Source organism: Brassica napus, unplaced genomic scaffold, assembly GCF_020379485.1.
Source record: "Brassica napus cultivar Da-Ae unplaced genomic scaffold, Da-Ae ScsIHWf_2453;HRSCAF=3167, whole genome shotgun sequence".
Taxonomy (NCBI): domain Eukaryota; kingdom Viridiplantae; phylum Streptophyta; class Magnoliopsida; order Brassicales; family Brassicaceae; genus Brassica; species Brassica napus.
Genome location: NW_026015784.1, coordinates 7960 through 29326, shown reverse-complemented (window position 1 = coordinate 29326; position 21367 = coordinate 7960). Strand labels below are relative to the sequence as shown.

The 21367-nt window shown below is 35.3% G+C and overlaps 1 non-coding gene and 1 pseudogene across 1 annotated transcript; both read left to right on the top strand.

Moving 5' to 3' along the window:
• The window catches only part of LOC125601134, a 34782-nt pseudogene extending 13791 nt beyond the window's left edge, over nt 1-20991 (top strand).
• LOC125601135 lies at nt 8470-8576 on the top strand. The gene has a single exon (XR_007334077.1). It is a non-coding gene; the product is annotated as a small nucleolar RNA R71 (small nucleolar RNA).
• Nucleotides 20992-21367: the final 376 nt, after the last annotated feature.

Genomic DNA, 21367 nt, shown 5'->3' with positions numbered 1-21367 from the left:
TCCTTGTATGATTAGGATTTCCTTTCTTTGTAATCTTTCCATATTATGTATTAGTAGTCTTTCCTAATCCTAGGTGGTTTAGGTTTTGGATACTTTCATTTTTATTTATCTTGTAATCCTCTATATAAAGTGAACACTTATTCATTAATGAAATACAGAAACATTCATCTCTAAAACCTATTGTTTCACAACATCTATCAATTGATTTTTGTTTTCAACAGCCATTTTTAAAGGGAATTGGGCTCAATAACACAAAAAAAAAAACAAAATTCACTACCTAACTAAAATCTTACTCTCTCTCCTCATTTATCTTCCTATCTTTGTCTTCCTCTCTCTCTCTACAAATCTAATTTTCTTGTTTTGGTTATTTCACCAATAAAGCCTTTTAAAAAAACTATCGGGCCGAGGTCCTAAATAATTTCCAAGAGTTTTCTCGATGGAGGTTAAACCATGGTACCATTTCACTTGGGCAAGCAATGGCGAATGTTAACTTCTAAAACTTGAATTGAACTGATCACTATCGCCTTACGTATTGTTCCTCAAATTTTTCTCTTACCACCAGGTGCTACTGCTTGGTAATACAACATCCATTTTTTTTTGAACAATTTGCTGAATATACCAAAAAGGATGAGATACCATAGAATAGGGGGAAAATAGTAATGATTGGGGGAAAAAAAATGGAGGGATATAGTGTATGGAGTGCAAATAGGGATATTTGATGTATAAGGAGTACAAATTCTCTTCTTTTTTTTTGCATTTACTTAGTTACCATTTTACATTCCCGTATACCGGTTTTGATTTATTTGTTTGCTATTTGTATATTGATATAACACAATTTGAGCGAAGTTTCTGAAATTAGAGTTATTATTCCTAAATCTCATTGAGATTTTCATATAAGCAAGAAGCATATTAAGTATTACGTAGCATCGACATCGAATATATTATATATCTATGTATGCGCAGGGGCGAAGCTACATAAGGTAAGTAAGGGGCAGTTGCCCCCATAAATTTAAAATTTCCTTTAAATGCTAAGAAGAAAATTTGATTGCCCCCACTGAAAATATTTATTGCCCCCTATAACACAATCAATTCGAAAAAAATCAGTTTAATTTCTCCATTATTTCTGTTTTTAAACGCCATTTAATACATTTTTGATACCATTATCATGTTTCCTTATCTGATTCGCAAACATTAAATAAATATTAGTATGATTTCCATTTTTATAAAAGAAAATGATTTTCTTTCTTCAAAAATAATTTGCTTGATGGTTTTAGTAAACATCAAATAAATATTAGTATTTCCATCATTTTAAGTTTCATAATTTTTGTAAGAAACCCTCTTTTATAATCTAAATATATGTATTTTTAACACAAGTATATGTATTTGTATTTGTCATACCATGTGAAAAACATATTTTCATTGTTAGAATTTTTTATTATTCTTTTGATAATAAGCAACTTTTGAAAAAAAATTGTTTTACATATAAACTATATGGTAATGAATTTATATAATTGACAAAATGCATTTATAAGATAATTTAATTATTTAATAATAATTTTCTTATAATTATTATTTGCCCCAATGAATTTTTTTTCTGGCTCGGCCGTATGCCTTTTTAAACGTTTGGATGCATCTCGAATGCTTTTTGGTTCACCAAATTGAGATATACATGATCGAAATTTCCGCAAAACTCTATACGTGTCAGAAGAATGACCAGATTTTGCAAATTATTTGGAAGATACCAAGATTCCGAAAGGAAGTTCTTAAGCTAAGAGATCATTCATGTACTAAAAACACCAGAATTTAAAGGCGGATAGTCTAGCACGCAGTGCCAAAAAAAAAACTTTCTTATGTCGTTCACATGGATCCGGAACCGCCGATTTGGTTTACAGAGTCATTATGAGTTTTTCAAGTGGATGACAAAAAAAACTATACGTGTCAGTATCATATTGTAAATTTATCTCATTTCGAACACATCTATATAATAGTACATGATTGGACCAGGAGTTTCACGTTGCCCACAAACACATGCTAAGATAAGCACAACAACACCGAGCTGTGGTCGGGAAACGCTTAGAGATTGCGTGAACAAATTGATGTCATGAAATAACCACGGAAACGGATTTTCATTTAAGCTTCATTTTTTTGGGAGCATAACAAGAAATTAAGAAAACGATATATTAGGTGAGAATTAACTTGTAAATGTGCAGGTCCAATTTGCATTTGGTAATCGGTGCAATGCATAAGTACGTTTATCCAAGATTTAGACAAAAACTTTAGACGGTCAAAATTGTAGCTAGGAACTTAAAAGAATTAAAATATGTCATTTTTCAAGGTTGAAAAGATATGAATACGTCAGAGAGAATATGTATCTTACTTGTATTAAATACGCAATAGAGAATGAACCTAATTTACTTGTTCACTAGATCTATATCCGCGCTTTGCAAGCGTGGAATATTTTATGATAAAAAAATTCACTAATAACTTAACAAATATTTTTTTATTGTAAAACTTTAAAATATTTTTGAATTTCAATCGGTGCTTTTAAATTCGACCCAACCCGTAATCAAACCGGTTAATCTAGTAATCCAATAATTTGATTTAGGTTTTTAAAACATATTAAAAAATCACTAGAACCCGAGATTAACCGATTTAACCGATAGATGACCGTATATGTAATCCAATTTGATTTAAATTGTTAGAGTTCATAATATGTCACTTTTTAATCCAAATTTTAAAGTTCATTGTTTTGTAATTTTATAAAGTTATAATACAAAATTTTGATAGAGAAATTGATAGATATAAAATAATAAAAACTATAAATATGTTGATCATATTACTCCTTTTTATATAATTAAATTAATTTATTTTATTTTTTGTACAATGTATAACATATATATATTATGTAATGGCTATTATTGAATTATTCTGTTACTTAAATAAATGATATATAACAATATTTAGGAAATATACTTAAAATAATCCGTTAATTTAATTGATTTATTATTGATTAAAATGTTTTTTTAGTATTTAAACCAGTAAAAATAAGTTCTATTTATTTTCGTTTTTTTAAAATATTTGAGTTTTTTCAATCATCTAATTTATCTAAATAATTTGAAAGAAAATTGTTAGAAATCATTAAAAAGATGAGATCTAATATTTTATATTGTTTGGACACAAGATTAATTTATTTTTTGTTTGGAAACATGGATAATAATATTAAAAATGAGTATATTGTTTGGAAACATGGATAATAGTATAAAGAAATAAATTTTAGTGATTATATGTAGGTTTAATTATAAAATAGAAAGATGTATTTAATTTAAAAACTTACAGAATAAATGTTAGGTCCAACTCAATGTTTCTGTTTTAATAAGATAGAAGATTTACATAAGTTAAATAAGTAAAATCTAGTCAATCTAGTCACTAAGTGAAGTGTCAATTATCTTGAGTAGTTCTCTCAAGAATTTGATTCCTTTCAATGGTAAGTATCTTAATGATTCTTCTGTGATGGAAATATTTATGTGTTACCATTATTTAAAAATGATGAATTTTTTTTATTGAGAACCATTATTCTTATGTTTAGATGATAGATCTTATAAGTGGTTTGAACTACGTACAGTTTAAAAGAAACTACATAATCACGTTGATAGTTAGATAAAGCAAAGTCAAAATATTGAAAATATTTTAGAGCAAATTAGCTCAATATACTTAAAAGGATGGGATACCATACAAATGGGGGAAAATAGTAATGATGGGGGGAAGAAGAAAATTGGAGGGATTTAGGGTATGGAGTGCAAATAGGGGATATTTGGTGTGTAGGGAGTACAACAAACATATAGGGTGTTAGTGTATAGTTATTTTGGAGTAATTTTTTTAGAGTACAACTATTTACTCTGAGGGCAGCTGAATATTTACAAATCAGGAAAACTAAGGGTAAAAAACATTTCAGATGGATATAGCTTAAAATAGCACAAATTCTCTCCACTTTTGAGGAGAGTAAACAATAGTTCAAAAACAACATAATCCCGTTTTGGATATTCAAATTCAAGTCCTGTAGAATACGTGTGTGAATTGTTAATAGAATACTTTTAAAGAAATTGTTAATAGAATACAGTTTCAGATTACTTTTATTCATAAAATGGTTATTGTATTTTATGGTTTTTCACTGGTCTTTAGCTGAATTGTGTATGTTTTTTGTTCTTAATGTGATGACTCGTTACAATTAGGTAACGAAGCTTAATATTTTATTTTAAGGGACCGTGCATGAATATGGAGTCAAAACTATTGTTTGTAAGAAACCAAGAAACTGATAAAGCACCATGCATAGAGAGATATATGGGTGGGACAAATATGGTATCAAAGTATCATAGAAGGAAGATTTTCTTATCGTCGCATTATTGTGACTTTATTCTTTTAATTTGGAATGACATGTGACACATCCAAAGTTGGCAATGGCATAGATTCCCAAAACAATCATCCTTTTGTTTTGTTTTTGTAACACTCATCCTTTTGGTTTATACCAGTTGATGATGAATTGAAATCTCTCGGTTTCTATTTTGTACAGTAAAAAACCCCACCTAACCTTTTCTAGATTACCGAATTTATGTGTCATATTACCTTTTTAAATGACATTGCCGCATTGATACCTCATATTAGGAGTTTTCAAGTCTCCTAAGGCAAATGTTATAGTATAAAAGATTGTCGAACCAGTTCTGAGGGATATCAAAGCACCGAGAATGCAAGTACTCACTTAATCTAAGTGCAACCAATGATTTAGATGAGTTTAAATTACTACTAATACTAGAAAGCAATAACAGAATGATACTTTCTTGACTAAGGGAAAAAAGAACTCATGGGCATAGGGATTAGACCTTGGGTGATCAAGTATCGAACTAAGGATGACAAATGATCAATCAAACTATCAACCTTAAGCCTAGACACAATTCTAAGCAAGCTCTATGTCTAGATGAATGCTCATTGCTAACATATCTCAAACATCAAATGTCTTTGGTTGAATAATATGAAAGCAATCATTACTAACAAGTCTATTAGCTATCTTAGCACCTTTAACAACAAATGTCTTTGGCAAAGTATACTAAAGCCTAGGAGAGTTGTCTCAGGCATTTCATCAAACACCTTTTGGGTGGTGGAAAATGTCTATTGATCAACTTTTGAGTGGCCAACTCAGAAGATGCATTATGAATACTCTACTAGCAAGGAACAAGAATGATCTACACTAAAAAACATCCTAGAACTAACCTAATCACCCTTAATCTCCCTAACCCATGAATTCAAAAAGTGATTACTCACTAATCTCCATGATTCCTCTTAAACCCATATTGGATTTCAGATTAATCATGTAGAGAAAAATATAAGAAATCAACAATAACACAAGAACATAACAATCAAAATCCCAGAGATGAACTTCTCAAGAGAGTTTTTGTGTATTTCTCAATAGATCCAAGATAATCAGCCTCTGGTGGCTACCAAAGATGTTTAAAACGTAGGTTTTTGAAAAGTAAAAACGTGCATAATGAATGACCAAAAGGCCCTTAAGAAATCATGAATTCGCCAAACAAATAGACGCGGAGCGACCTCGGCACGTCGCTGCGAGAGGTCACTCCCGGGTCGTTTCCTCGCGAGCGACCTGGCTGTGTCACTCTGAAGACGTCGCTACCGGCTTGCTCAGAAACCATAGACGCGAGCGACCTTAGGGTGTCGCTCTAGGAGGTCGCTCCCGGCTTGTTCGTCGCTCTCAAATCGACACAACCCGAGCGACCTCTGGGTGTCGCTGCGGTGAGGTCGCTCTAGGAGCTGGAGCGACTTCGCCTTGTCGCTCTAGGAGGTCGCTCCGAAGCGTAGATGGCGAGCGAGTTCATGGCGTCGCTCCGGTAGGTCGCTCCCATGCATTGCTCGTCCAATGATCACTCTAATCACCTCCCTTGAGCTCCAAATGTACCCAAATGTCTCCAGGAACTCCATGTGGTACTCCAATACCTAATGGAGACATATGTATGCAAAATGCAACCTAGACATGGCTAAATCCTAATCTATATGATGAAAATGCACATGGACGAATGGATAAGATAATGGAAATATGCAAGATATCAACTCCCCCAAACTTGTTTTTTTACTTGTCCACAAGTGAACTTTCTAGAACTCATAGGGAGAGAGGTTTGAAGGTGAGAGCTCATAGCCAAAAGAAACACACAAAGCACTCAAATCAACATCTAAATTCAGCATTAGTACACCTTCTCTTATTATACTCTAGCTTCTCTAGGCCTATTCAACTCTTTTCATCCCTACACTCATCATCATGCATTCACACATGCAATCAGCCAACTCTCACATTCATTAAGCATAAAACATCAGGTGAATTTTTGCAATGGTCAGTTGGTCCAAGTCATTTGGTTGGGTAAGGGAAGACTTTTATTCAAGTGAGTCAAGAGGTTCAAAATATATGATTTTAAAGGTGGTTCACTCTCAAAACAAGTAGCCTTGACATTGCACATAATATATCTAAGAAAGGGATCAACTCATGCATACAATGCTCAATCTCCATAGTAGTCTCTGTGTTGTCAAGGAGAGAGAGAGATACCCAAAAGAGAAAACTAATATGCAAAAACGAAATGGTATATACAAAGGAAAGTAGTGGGTTACCTTCTATGGGGAATGAGTAGAGGGAGATGCTCCCTCCTCGTCGTCCTCAGGTGGTAACTCTTCAAGGTGCTCATCAGCAAGAGTGCCCATCTCTTCAATGAAGAAGGCTTGCCCGAACACAGTTGGTTTCTTCATTTTCTCCTTGATGTCAAAGTGGAGAATATGCCCCTTACCCAAATGGAGATCAATCGTGCCCTCTTTCACCTTAACAATTGCTCCTGCTGTAGCTAAGAATGGCCTTCCAAGAATCAATGGGTCGTGAGCCTCCTCACCCATCTCAAGCACCACAAAATCTGTAGGTATCTCATACCTTCCAATCTTCACAGGTAGGTCCTCTAAGATGCCCACAGTGTACTTCACTGAACGATTAGCTAACACCAGAGAGAGTCTACACTTCTTGTACTGAGTGAATCCAAGCTTCTTTGCAACAAACAAAGGCATCACGCTGACACTAGCTCCCAAATCGCAGAGACATTTCTCAAATACCATAGGTCCAAGAGCACAAGGTAGTGTGAAGCATCCTGGATCCTCTAACTTCTCTGGAACATCAAGCCTTTGGATGATGGCACTGCACTCATGGGTAAGAATCATCATACTTTCCATTTCCTTCTTCTTTGCAGCTACAACATCTTTCAGGAACTTGTTGTATTGAGGAATCAACATGAAAGCATCGATGATGGGCATTGCAACCTGAGCTTCACTCATTTGCTTGTCAAACAAAGCCTTGTACTTCTCTAGCAGCTGCCTCTTGAATCTACCAGGGAATGGTAGTTTGGGTTCATAGGGAGGAGGAACAAAAGAATTCTCACTTGCTGGAGCAAGAAATTCACCATCCTTCACTGTTTTCTTCTCTTCCCCAACCTTTCCTTTACCCTTGGCTTCCACAATCTTCTCCAAGATTTCATCATTGATTTTCTCATCAACAATCACCACTTCATCATCTAAGTTGATGGCCACCTCCTCACCTAGTTTCTCAGCATCCCTGGTGAAGGTTGTAGGAGGTAACTGCTTACCACTCCTAAGGGTGATAGCTTTGGCCTCCTTGGGGTTTTTGGTCAGATTTCCAGGTAGAGATCCTTGCTGGCGAGTCTGGTGAGTGTTCATGGAAGCAAACTGATTCTCTAAATTCTTGACTGTAGAAGCAAGATGTGAGAACTTGTTGTTGAGCTCATTGTAGCTCCCATCAATCTTGGAATGAAGGTTTTTCAACTCATATCCAACATGCTTCTCACTTCTAGTCTGAGACTCCAAGATTTGTTTCAGGAGGGTGTCAGTGCTGCTCTCTTGAGGAGCAGAGGAACCAGATAAGGGGTTTTGCTGAGGTTGATAGCTGCCTTGCTGGTTGTTTCGAGGCGGATAACCACTCTGTTGGTTGTTGGGATAGGATTTCTGTTGGTAGTTGTTGTACTCAAAGTTGGGCTCTTTTTTGTACCAGCTACCATTGTTGTGATGAAAAACAGCTCTTCCTGACTTTCCAAACCCTCAACCTCATGGACAACAGGTGGTGTATCTTGGCTTGGGCTACCAACAAAGTGCAGCTGCTCTTGTGTGGCTTTATCATCAAGGAGGATGTCTATCTTATCCTGTAGAGCTTTCAACTCCTTCCTCGTCTGCTTATCATCTGTTTGACTGCTTCTGTCGTGGTCTCCACTGTAGACTGCATCACTCTTTACCATGTTGTCAACCAGCTCCTCTGCATCTTCCTCAGTTCTCCCCAAGAAGAACCCATTGCTAGCTGTATCCAATCTGGCCCTGTACTTAGGAAGAGCACCACAGTAGAATGTGCTCAGCAAGCTCTCCTTAGAGAAACCATGGTGTGGGCATTGAGCTTGGTAGCCCTTGAATCTCTCTCAGGCTTCACTGAATCCTTCCAAGTTCTTCTGTTGGAAACTGGAGATCTCATTTCTCAGCTTAGCAGTTCTTGAGGTTGAGAAGAATTTCTCCAAGAATGCTCTCTTGCACTCATCCCAAGTGGTGATAGAGTCGCTGGGTAGAGACTCTCCCACTGACGTGCCTTATCCCCCAAAGAGAAAGGGAATAGCTTGAGCTTTAAGGCATCTTCGGACACACCATTGGTTTTTGACAACCCACAGTAGCTGTCGAACCTATCCAAGTGATCAAATGGGTCCTCCAGAGCCAAGCCATGATACTTGTTGTTCTCGATCACGTTGAGGAGTCCTGACTTGACCTCAAAGTTGTTGGCTGCCACAGCTGGTGCTTGGATTCCGAATCGGTGACCATGTATGTTGGGGCGGTCGTAAGTGCCAATGGGTCGAGCTGCCCGCGATTGGTGTTCTGCCCCTTGCGGTGGATCTGCCATATCAATATCCAAGTGGGCCTGGTGTTCTTCTTCTCTTCTAGCTCTAGCACACTCCCTCTCAAAAGCTCTGATGTCTGCTACTATTGGAACTAGGTTTGATGGACCCCTGCTCCTCAAGTTCATACACCTGAAAGTGAAAGGTAGGTGAAGAAGAAGAATCAGTAACAAAACAAAATTAAAATGACTTAGTCTCAAGCAAGTGACTAAATCTCAATGTTTAAATCTACTCAGAATTTGGCAACGGCGCCAATTTGATATTAGGAGTTTTCAAGGCTCCTAAGCAAATATTGTGTATAAAAGATTGTCGAACCAGTTCTGAGGGATATCAAAGCACCGAGAATGCAAGTACTCACTTAATCTAAGTGCAACCATGATTTAGATGAGTTTTAAACTACTACTAATACTAGAAAGCAATAACAGAATGATACTTTCTTGACTAAGGGAAAAGAGAACTCATGGGAATAGGGATTAGACCTTGGGTGATCAAGTATCGAACTAAGGATGGCAAATGATCAATCAAAACTATCAACCTTAAGCCTAGACACAATTCTAAGCAAGCTCTATGTCTAGATGAATGCTCATTTGCTAACATATCTCAAACATCAAATGTCTTTGGTTGAATAATATGAAAGCAATCATTACTAACAAGTCTATTAGCTATCTTAGCACCTTTAACAACAAATGTCTTTGGCCAAAGTATACTAAAAGCCTAGGAGAGTTGTCTCAGGCATTTCATCAAACACCTTTTGGGTGGGAAATGTCTATTGATCAACTTTTGAGTGGCCAACTCAGAAGATGCATTATGAATACTCTACTAGCAAGGACAAGAATGATCTACACTAAAACATCCTAGAACTAACCTAATCACCCTTAATCTCCCTAACCCATGAATTCAAAAAGTGATTACTCACTAATCTCCATGATTCCTCTTAAACCCATATTGGATTTCAGATTAATCATGTAGAGAAAAATATAAGAAATCAACAATAACACAAGAACAACAATCAAAATCCCAGAGATGAACTTCTCAAGAGAGTTTTTGTGTATTTCTCAATAGATCCAAGATAATCAGCCTCTGGTGGCTACCAAAGATGTTTAAAACGTAGGTTTTGAAAAGTAAAAACGTGCATAATGAAATGACCAAAAGGCCCTTAAGAAATCATGAATTCGCCAAACAAATAGACGCGGAGCGACCTCGGCACGTCGCTGCGAGAGGTCTCTCCCGGGTCGTTTCCTCGCGAGCGACCTGGCTGTGTCGCTCCGAAGACGTTGCTCCCGGCTTGCTCAGAAACCATAGACGCGAGCGACCTTAGGGTGTCGCTCTAGGAGGTCGCTCCCGGCTTGTTCGTCGCTCTCAAATCGACACAACCCGAGCGACCTCTGGGTGTCGCTGCGGTGAGGTCGCTCAAGGAGCTGGAGCGACTTCGCCTTGTCGCTCTAGGAGGTCGCTCCGAAGCGTAGATGGCGAGCGAGTTCATGGCGTCGCTCCGGTAGGTCGCTCTCATGCATTGCTCGTCCAATGACCACTCTAATCACCTCCCTTGAGCTCCAAATGTACCCAAATGTCTCCAGGAACTCCATGTGGTACTCTAATACCTAATGGAGATATATGTATGCAAAATGCAACCTAGACATCCCTAAATCCTAATCTATATGATGAAAATGCACATGAACGAATGGATAAGATAATGGAAATATGCAAGATATCAATACAGTAAAAACCAAGCAAGTAAACTGTTTGTTGTGGACATGATCATCAACTGATCACAGCCTTTTTGATGCCATCTACTATCTACATATTAATATTTTCGAGTGCTAGTATTTACAGAGTAATTTGGTAAAATAACAAAATAAAAAACCTCATTCTAGATTAAGTAAATAACACAATTAACATTGAGAAAATAACCATATATGTTTTTGGATATAATATTGTGTGGTATTATGTATTAATTCCAAATGTACACTAACACGCGCTAGATCTGTTTCTCTGTCCATGTTTAGTTAAATATGTGTTTCCTCTTCCCCCTATCATCTTATTTTATCTCTTAATATAAACTAATTCAGACTTATAGTTCGACACTTCTATGTAGACTACAATATCGTTTCATTTATAAAAACTAGTTTAGTAAACTAACACACATTTCCTTTAAAATAAATTATTAAAAAACTTATAGTTAAAAACGTAGACTAGAATTGCACATTATTATTATTTTATAAAAATTAAAAGAAAAATACAATATGATTTTGAAATCACTCATAGAATGAATCTAATTATAAACAACGTGATATTCCTAACTTGTTTCTCTATGTGATGTTTTTTTCTCTATAAAAAAAAAGTTAATGTGATAAATTTAAGTCGTATCTTTTTGACAGAATCTCACTATTAGATTAAATTCGTGGACCTATATATGCTTCGAATAATAAATGTTTTTCGTTTGCAGTCTACATTTATATCATGTATGATTTACAAAGTTCTAACCTAGACCACTTGATAATGATTTGATTTACTCATATCTTTTACATCTACGTACAAATAAAAAATAACCCTAAAACTTACAACTTAATTATAGTACAATGCTATTGAAGTAATTAATAAACTTAAATCTAAATTAAATTTTTTTTCCTAAATCTATTCCACAACAAATTCATGATAAATATTACACTTAATGCACATGAATACTATAAACCTTAATATGTAAAGTAGAAAGTCTTTCTATAAATTTGTGGGTATTATCCTCTATTAAATAATAAAATCAATAAACAATATTTAAAAAATTTAAAGGATATGTCGCATTTGAGAATAAAAACTTAATAATGAGAACATATTTAAAAATATCCATTTTACTTGATAATTCTAAATTTGTACCTAATTAAAATTTTCAAATAATCAATTTGACTAATCTATTTAATTGACGATATTGTTTTAGATATATATAACTAAAATGTTATTAGAAAATTATTTTTAAATTATGTATGATATTACATATGTTCAATTGAATTTTACCTTAAATTATTTTTCTTTAGTAAGGATTTGAAATATTAGATTTGGTAATAACGTGTACATTTAAGTATTAGTATTAAAAACTTAAAAACACCTAAGATTTTTGTTATGAGAAAATTGTAATAGGGAAAGTTTCAAAAGAATATTCTAAAAAAAAAAGAAAAAAAGTTCATATAAAATAAAAATACTACATATAATAAAATATTAAAGTCAATCAGTTAAAATAAAATTAATTTGACAATAATATAAATACAAGAAATGTAATTACTCATTCTAACAAATTACTCATTTTAATAAGTTAATATATAATATTTTACTAAAAATGCATGACGAATATTTAAAAATCGGATTGAGAAATTAAAAATTAAGACTACTTGTATAACGGGTTGGAAATTTAAATATAGTTATCATTTATGACCAAAAACCTATCAAAACATCTCAAATATTATTTTTCGCATATATATTTTAGTTTATGGAAAACACATACATAAACTAAAAAATATATATTTTAATTATTATGCGTAATATCATAATAAAAATACATAATACGTGAAAAAATAAATAAATATTATATATTTATAGAAAACAAAAGTATATTTCTAAAAAATGAAAAAAAAATGGTTTCTTTTTTTTACTGGGAACCCAAATGTTGCAAATAATTCTTTCCAACGTGTATCAAACCCGACCAATGAAAGGCTACTAGCATTTCCTTTACCACTGGCCAACTCGGTATCGGGTAAATAGAAATGATATAGGTTAAACAAAAAACAAAATTCGCGTGATATTTACATTTACAGTTATATAAATCATTTTACTTTTACTATTAGTGAAATTATCTAACAGAAATATATGTATTACGTGATGTATTTTTTGTCATTATTTTATTATAATTTTTATAGATTTTATAATAGTGTAAAAAATATTTAGTTACATTACGTAAATAAAAAAACACCGGCCAGTTCTAGTATTGGATTATAATTTACCGTATAATTCAAATGAAATAGGATAATAAATATATAACAAACATATTATAATATAAACACGTTTTCGCAAAGAAAATATCAAGTCTTTAGAATATCCTACAGATTAGTTAGTAACATATATCTGATCTATTAACTACGTACGTGTTGAACTACCTATGGTTTGGCTATAGGTAGTGGGATTGACCCACATAACCTTAATAATTGCATGTGAAAATATAAAATAATGAAATATCGATTAGAATCACTAACCCTTTTCCCAAAAGGATGGAGAAAGTGTAGAAACGTTTGGAAAGATTAAACCCTAATCATCTCAACTCAAGAAAGAAATTAACTAACCCAATAAAACTAGAATCGAATACCAAATAACTACAGAAAAAATTTGTTTGAGTTCAGAATCTATTATAAGAATATGGAAGTATCGAGTGTAAGTAACTAAGTATAGTTCCCTACTTTTCAAAAAAAAAAAAGTATAGTTCCCTTATTAGTTTTAGAAATATCAAACTCTTGTTAACTGAACTCTGCGAGGAAAAGCTACTCAAAAATGTAGCTAAATGATTTGAATAGACAGCCCACATAATTCAGCATCCTTTGGTTTGTAGAAGATAATTCAGCTCGAAAATTATCTCGAGAGTTGTCCCATTTTGTTATATATACTTATATAATTTGTTAGTATTGATGTGGATACATTACTAATTTTGTAGGGACAATACTAAAGTTTATGAAGAGAGATTCCTAGTGTATGGTGAAAAATCATCATGACGTCCACAAAGAGAAAATGCAACTTGCAGTAATATTGTACATTAAATTTTTCCTTTACCTTAACCATTGGAGACGATTTATATTTAATTTTTACCTTGTAAATATATTCGAAAAATGTTGCTAACATGTTTTTTCACCTATTTGCCGGGAACTCAGCATTGTAAATAGTCTTTCTCACCATCATTTGAATCCAAGTGGCAAAAATTACAGCCGCAACTTCTTTACCACTATGCCAACTCAACGTTGGTAAATGTTGCTAAAAATCATTCTAAGTTCGAGGGATCAACTCATCATCAACATGTACAGCTTTTTAATCATTGCTCTCTCCCTAAGTAAAATATCTTCCTTCATTTCGGTGACTATTTAACCTATCAGTTCACCTTTATTTAGTCACTTTCGAATATAATATTTTTGTTACTTAAAAGGGTTCAAATGTTTTTACTTTACACCTCTCGCTTTGCTTGTAGATGCGACCTGAAACATTGTGCATGTTTCTCATTGCAGATCTTACTCTTACAAACATGAGAAACTGAAAATCAAGTCCATCCGGTGCCAAGTAACCAAATGATTCAACATGTTATATAAAACATAAGAGTTGATCATAAAGCCCTAGCTCGACACAAATTACTAAGTCCGAACATGATTTAACAATGTTTTGACAAAGGGTTATCGATTATCATTTGTTGCGCAGATCGAGCTAACATTGGCTTTTTGGGTTACGATTGGTCGTTTGGTTCTAGCCGATTAAACTTATATTAAGTCGTAGTTTATTTTTATTTTTTAGTCAAGTACGTATTGATTCATGAGATTTTTGTCCCACACACAACATCTGCAGTCAATACCCACTAAATCATTGAACATGTGCAAGTTTTTGAACCATGTGATATTGAAATGTAGTACTAACTAAGATGCTTAACAAGCCACAATGGTCCAAATACTAGAGAACATACCATATTAGCCTTGACACCTTGTGTGCAAAAAAAAAGAAGAAGATCAGGTTGAGCAATGGATCACAACCATTTCGTACACATAAAAACAACAGATTGATATGTTACCAAGCGTAAAATCTAAAAACGAAAAGCAATGTGAATGGTAGGTATTTGTAAGAATGTTAGGTTTTATGAAATAAGAGATTTGTTCAAGGAGAAGAGGACATGGGCAACCACAAGAAAAGGTATAAAAGGACAAAAACAGAGTATTGAGGGGGTCGACATGGGGAATTACAAAGAAGCTGAAAACCTTGCAACCACATGAAATAAAAAAATGTCACTGTCACAAGATAGTGAAATCACACTGTTGTCTCTTGCGTATGTGTTTGTTTAGATCTGATCATCCACGAAGAACCACACATTAAAGCAAAGCCACATTTTGAAAAGACCCAATCAACCCCATCACTCTTCACATGTCCACTGAATCGAATCTCCTCTCCTCTCCTTTCTTCTTTTGTTTTGTTGGACTTAGATAGAATCAAAGGACACACAAAAGTGTCAAAACCCTTATCACTATAACCTCCACCATCTTCAACATCTCTCCTTATAAACAACTCTACTACTCTTCTTTCTCGCTCACATTCTCTCAAGTACTCAATAAGCAATGGTGAGTTTTACTTCTTTTTCTCTGTTTTTCTTGGCTCTGCTTTTTCTGTCTTAATGCGTTTTGCTTGTCTCTAAAGGTTCATGTGTCGTCGCATGGAGCAAAAGATGGCTCGGAAGAAGCCTTCGACTATAGAGGGAAATCCACCTGATAATTCCAAAACCGGTGGATGGTTAGGCGCCGGTTTAATCTTAGGTACACAATCTCAAGCCTCCATATCACAACCGACTAAAAATACTCTGTTTTGTTCTTGTAACTAAAACATAATCCTCTGTTTGTAACCTTCTCGGTTTTTGTTTCTTTAAAACTAAATGTGAAGGGAGTGAACTCTCGGAGAGAATATGCGTGATGGGGATATCAATGAACCTGGTGACGTACCTTGTCGGAGATTTACACATCTCATCAGCAAAATCTGCAACCATAGTCACAAACTTCATGGGAACTCTCAACCTCTTAGGACTTCTTGGTGGTTTCTTGGCTGATGCTAAACTCGGTCGGTACAAGATGGTCGCAATCTCAGCCTCTGTCACAGCTCTGGTAAAACCCTTAACCACGTCTTTGTACCCTCGAGAGATTTCTTCCTCTGATTCTTTTGTTCATGTGAAATCACAGGGAGTGTTGCTGTTGACAGTGGCAACAACCATCCCAAGCATGAGACCACCACTCTGTGATGACTTCAGGAGACTTCACCATCAGTGCGTAGAAGCAAACGGTCACCAGCTAGCTCTTCTCTACGTCGCTCTCTACACACCATAGCTCTAGGCGGAGGAGGGATCAAGTCCAACGTGTCCGGTTTCGGGTCTGACCAGTTCGACACGAGTGATCCCAAAGAAGAGAAGCAGATGATTTTCTTCTTCAACAGATTCTACTTCTCCATCAGCCTTGGGTCTCTCTTCGCCGTGATTGTCCTGGTTTACGTCCAGGACAACGTCGGGAGAGGCTGGGCTACGGAATCTCGGATCGCGGCCGCATGGTGGTTGCGGCCGTGGTTCTGCTCTGCGGGACGAAACTGTACCGTTTCAAGAAACCTAAAGGAAGCCCTTTTACCGTATATGGAGGGTTTGTTTCTTGGCCTGGAAGAAAAAGAAACCAAAGCTACCCTTCGCATCAGAGTCTTTTAAACGGTTATGACAACACAACGGTTTCCCCACACGGAGAGGCTAAAATGTTTAGACCAAGCTGCGGTTGAGTAGAAGAGAGCTCTCCTAGTACCAAGGAGTTCAAAGAGAAGGATCCGTGGATGGTTTCGACCGTTACACAGGTCGAAGAAGTGAAGCTAGTTGTGAAATTGATTCCCATTTGGGCAACGAACATTCTCTTCTGGACGATTTACTCCCAAATGACGACTTTCACGGTGGAACAAGCCACATTTATGGAGCGTAAACTCGGGTCTTTCACGGTTCCCGCAGGGTCCTACTCTGCGTTTCTCATCCTCACCATCCTCCTCTTCACTTCCCTTAACGAGAGAGTCTTTGTGCCTTTAGCAAGAATGGTTACAAAGAAGCCTCAAGGAATCACCAGCCTTCAGAGAATAGGAGTAGGGCTTGTGTTGTCAATGGCTGCAATGGCGGTAGCAGCTGTTATAGAGAACGCTAGACGCGAGGCAGAGGTTACCAACGGTTATAAGAAAAGCGCGTTCTGGTTGATTCCACAGTACTTCTTGGTTGGTGCTGGTGAAGCTTTTGCTTACGTTGGGCAGCTGAGTTCTTTATAAGAGAAGCACCAGAGGAGGATGAAGTCGATGAGCACCGGGTTGTTTTTGAGCACGATTTCGATGGGATTCTTTGTGAGCAGCTTGCTTGTTCTCTTGTTGATAAGGTAACGCACAAGAGCTGGCTTAGAAGCAACCTAACAAAGCGAGACTGAACTACTTCTACTGGTTGCTTGTTGTCTTGGGAGCTTTCAATTTCTTGGTTTTATAGTGTTTGCGATGAAGCATCAGTACAAAGCTGATATGATTAGTGTTGGGGTTGATGATTCAGTGGAGAAGGAGAAAGAAAAATCTGAGTTGGAGCTTAAACATTCCATAAAACAAGAGATTTCTCTTTTTAAAAGCTTTCTTCCATTTCTTGAATGCTTGCTTTGTTGTTGCTTTGGATTTTTTTTGTATTTTTTTTTTAAATATATTGTGTGTATGAAATACAAGCATTCTACTATAGTTTGGATTGTAATTTGTTAAACTTGAAAACATTGGTTTACTACTATATAATGTTAGCTTTACCTCTTCCAAAACGTTTATAAAATGACGCGATGATAACTCGGAAAATGCTAGATTTATCCTGAACTTTGAGCATACTAGGCATAAATTTAAATTTTTGATTAGTAAGGTATGTTTTGGCATGCAATAAGAGTTGAGATATGTATTTTTTATCGATTCCTAGTTCAGACATGAATTTCAAATTTTTGATTAGTGAAGGTATGTTTTGACATGCAGTAAAAGGTTGGGGTATGTATTTTTCTCAGCGACCCTTAGTTCGGACATGAATAAGCCGTTGTCCCCGTACTAGCACTCAAGTGGCCAAATTTTTTTTGTATACAGATTCTCCCAGAACCACTTGTTTGAATAGTTCATTGATGTAAGCAATGCTGCAAGTGTGTGGTCAATGAAGGAACTTGGATTTAAAGGAAAAAATGGTTTCATATCAACAAGCAAAGAACAAAAAATATAAATTATATAAAATTTGAATGTTGAAAAGATTATGTATTTTTATGTTATAGTATATAAAATTTTACTAACAACAACATCTTAAATACATCTTTTCACAAACTTAGGTCTTAATTTTCCACTTTATATTTTTAATTTTTACATCGTATATATATATATCTCAAAATTTTATAATGTTCTTAAACCAGAATTTTGACAAATATATTTATTTTATCGAGAAATCGAAGAAGGTAAACAAAGTTTTCTCAAGCGTGTTCATATGGAACCTAATTATATGGTATTCAGAGTCACATTGTGTAAACTACTTTAAAATTTATATACTTTAAACACATCCAAACTTTGGGAAGAATACAAATCTCACTTTCTAACAATTATCACAAATATGGAGATTTCTTGAAACAAATATCTAGTGATGTTGAAGGAGAAGAAGACATGTAATTCATGTAAAGAGAAATGACCTTATTTTCTTGCGTTGTTGTTCAAAATATTGGGCCTCTTACGAGGCCCATTTAGATCTAAATAGGTTTACGGTTAACGTTGACTAGAACTTGACTCGCACCTCCAAGCGGATGTTTGATTAATTTGTCTTCAACGTAAACTCATAATTCGTTGGTTTTTATTAAAAAACCATATATATTTTTTATATTTTGTAATTTACATATAGAGTAGAATATATTATTTTTTAATATAATTTTTTAATAATATTTTTTTTTATTTTGTACAGAATATTATATTATTTTTTTTATAAATTGATGCAGTTTATTGTAATAATATTATTCATATATTAATCTGTTATTTGTTTTGTTAATTTATTTTAAAATGAAACAACATACTAAAAAATAAAAAAAATTTGCATTAGTTTTCTATTAATTATTATTAATTTTATGATATTTTATTTTCTTGAAAATTGAACTCTCTAAATTTTTATATTTGACTAAATTAAATAAGGTAATATTGTACTTAAAAGTTGTTTTATATAATATATACTATATATTTTAGTTTGTGTTTTTAATTTCACCACAAAGAAACAATAATTATGTAATTAATTAATTTAAATTTATTTTAAATGTAGGGTAGAATCTGTAAATAAAAAGAAATACAAAAGAAAATACTTAATTTATTGTAATGCAATGATTAAATGTATAAATAAAAGAAAATACTTAACCTGCTATCCATGTTTCCAAACAATTTTCATCTATTCTACTATTCATGTTTCCAAACATTACCAAAATGTACTTTAGATGTGCATCATGTATATGTAGGTTACGCCTTCTATTGCGAATAATAAGAAACACTTTCATAACCTCTCTAGTTTCTTGACATGGTATCAGAGCCATAACCTAACTACACCAAGGTTATAGCTTTCGATCTTGTGATCTCTAAACTTTCCGCTTCAAAATTCTAAAATCTTTGTTTCTCGATATGGGTGATCTTACACAAGCTCGTACCGAGACTCGTCGCACAATCTCCCCATATGATCTAAGCTCTAGTGATAATCCTGGAACCTTGATCTCAAAACCTTTGCTGTGGGCCCTAACTACGATGAATGGGCTACGAATCTCAAGCTGGGCGTTGAAGGCAAGAAAGAAGTTTGGATTCGCTGATGGTTCCATACCTCAACCAGTGGACACCTTTGTGGATTATGAAGACTGGATAGCAAATAATGCTTTCGTAGTCTCCTGGATGAATTGACATTGATGAAAGCATATCTACATCGATGTCACATGTTGATGATGCTCATGAGCTGTGGATGCATATTCAGTGTCGCTTTGGAGTGAAGAATGGGCAGCGAGTGCAGAGACTTAAACCTGAACTCGCCACATGCTGACAACGAGGGCTTCCTATCGAAGCTTACTATGGAAATTGACTCACCTTTGGAGGAATATGGCTGACTACCAACAAGCCAAGACTATGGAAGAAGTTCGTAAAGAACGCGAGGAAGATAAACTTCATTAGTTTCTGATTGGGCGAGATGAAACTGAATATGGTGCTATCAAATCATCTTTACTGTCTCGTGTCCCATTTCCTACCCTGGATGAAGCTTACAACGCTCTTGTTCAGAATGAAGAATCAAAACAACTTGGACGGATGAATACTTAGAGGGTTGATGGAGTCAGTTTTGCTGTTCAAGCAACCAGATCAAAATCCAGTCAAGATCGCAAAGGTGGATCTGTAACTTGCACAAACTGCGGTCGCCCTGGACATGTTGCTGAGAATTGTTTTTGATTGATTGGTTATCCGGATTGGTGGAAAGTTAATCAAAAGCAAATATCAGGACCAGCTAGCTCACGTGGCAACTCTGCTCCTGCAAGTCGCAGTACGGGAAACAAAAACGCTGCTCGCGGGATGACAGCTGGTTCAGGCCGCTCGTCTCAGAGAGGCAAGTCGTCGGACACAGCTCGTGCAAACAACATTTTTGTCTCTCCGGCTCAAGCAAACTCCCTCACTGCTGAGGATCGCTTAGGCCTTATTGGTTTAAGTGACACACAATGGCGAACTCTCGTGATCTGCTCAATGAGAGGAACTCCACTCCTGTAAACCGGTTCTCTGTTAAGAAATTATTGAATCCTGGATCATTGACTCTAGTGCTACAAATCATATGACTGGTTCACTTGATTTTCTGCTTGATATTTCTGACTTGGCACCAGTGACTATTAAACTGCCAAACGGTCGTGTTACAATATCTACTAAAATGGATAGTGTACGACTGGGTTCTTTTCTGACACTGCAATGTGTCTATTATGTTTATGGACTTCATTGCCATCTCATATCAGTCTCTCATCTTACGAGGGACAGAGGTTGTCTATTTCAACTCACTGATAAGGTTTGTATTATTCAGGATCGCATCACACTGATGCTGATTGAAGTGGGTGAACAACAGCAAGGATTATATTTTTTCAGAGGAGTGGAAGCTGTGACTGCGATCCAGAGATTGGAGAACACTACTGCTGATGTCTGGCATCGTCGTCTTGGTCATCCTTCTTCTAAGGCTATGGAGAGGTTGTAGCTTTCTGATTTCAGTGTTTCTGGTTTTAGTTCAAACACTTGTGATTTGTATTCGTGTGAAACAAACACGGGAATCTTTCCTTCAAGTATTAATAGACGACATTTGTGTTCCAACTTATTCACTGCGATCTTTGGGGTCCTTACAGGACAAAGTCCCTTTGTGGTTCAACATATTTTCTTACGATACTTGATGATTACTCGCGTGCGGTTAGGATATATCTGCTCCCAAACAAACGAGAAGCACCGACACACCTTAAGAACTTCATAGCACTCGTGGACAGACAGTTTGATACGAAGATTCAGACTATATGTAGCGACAATGTATCTGAGTTCACTGCTTAACAGATTTTCTTTGCAGAACACAGAATCATTCATGA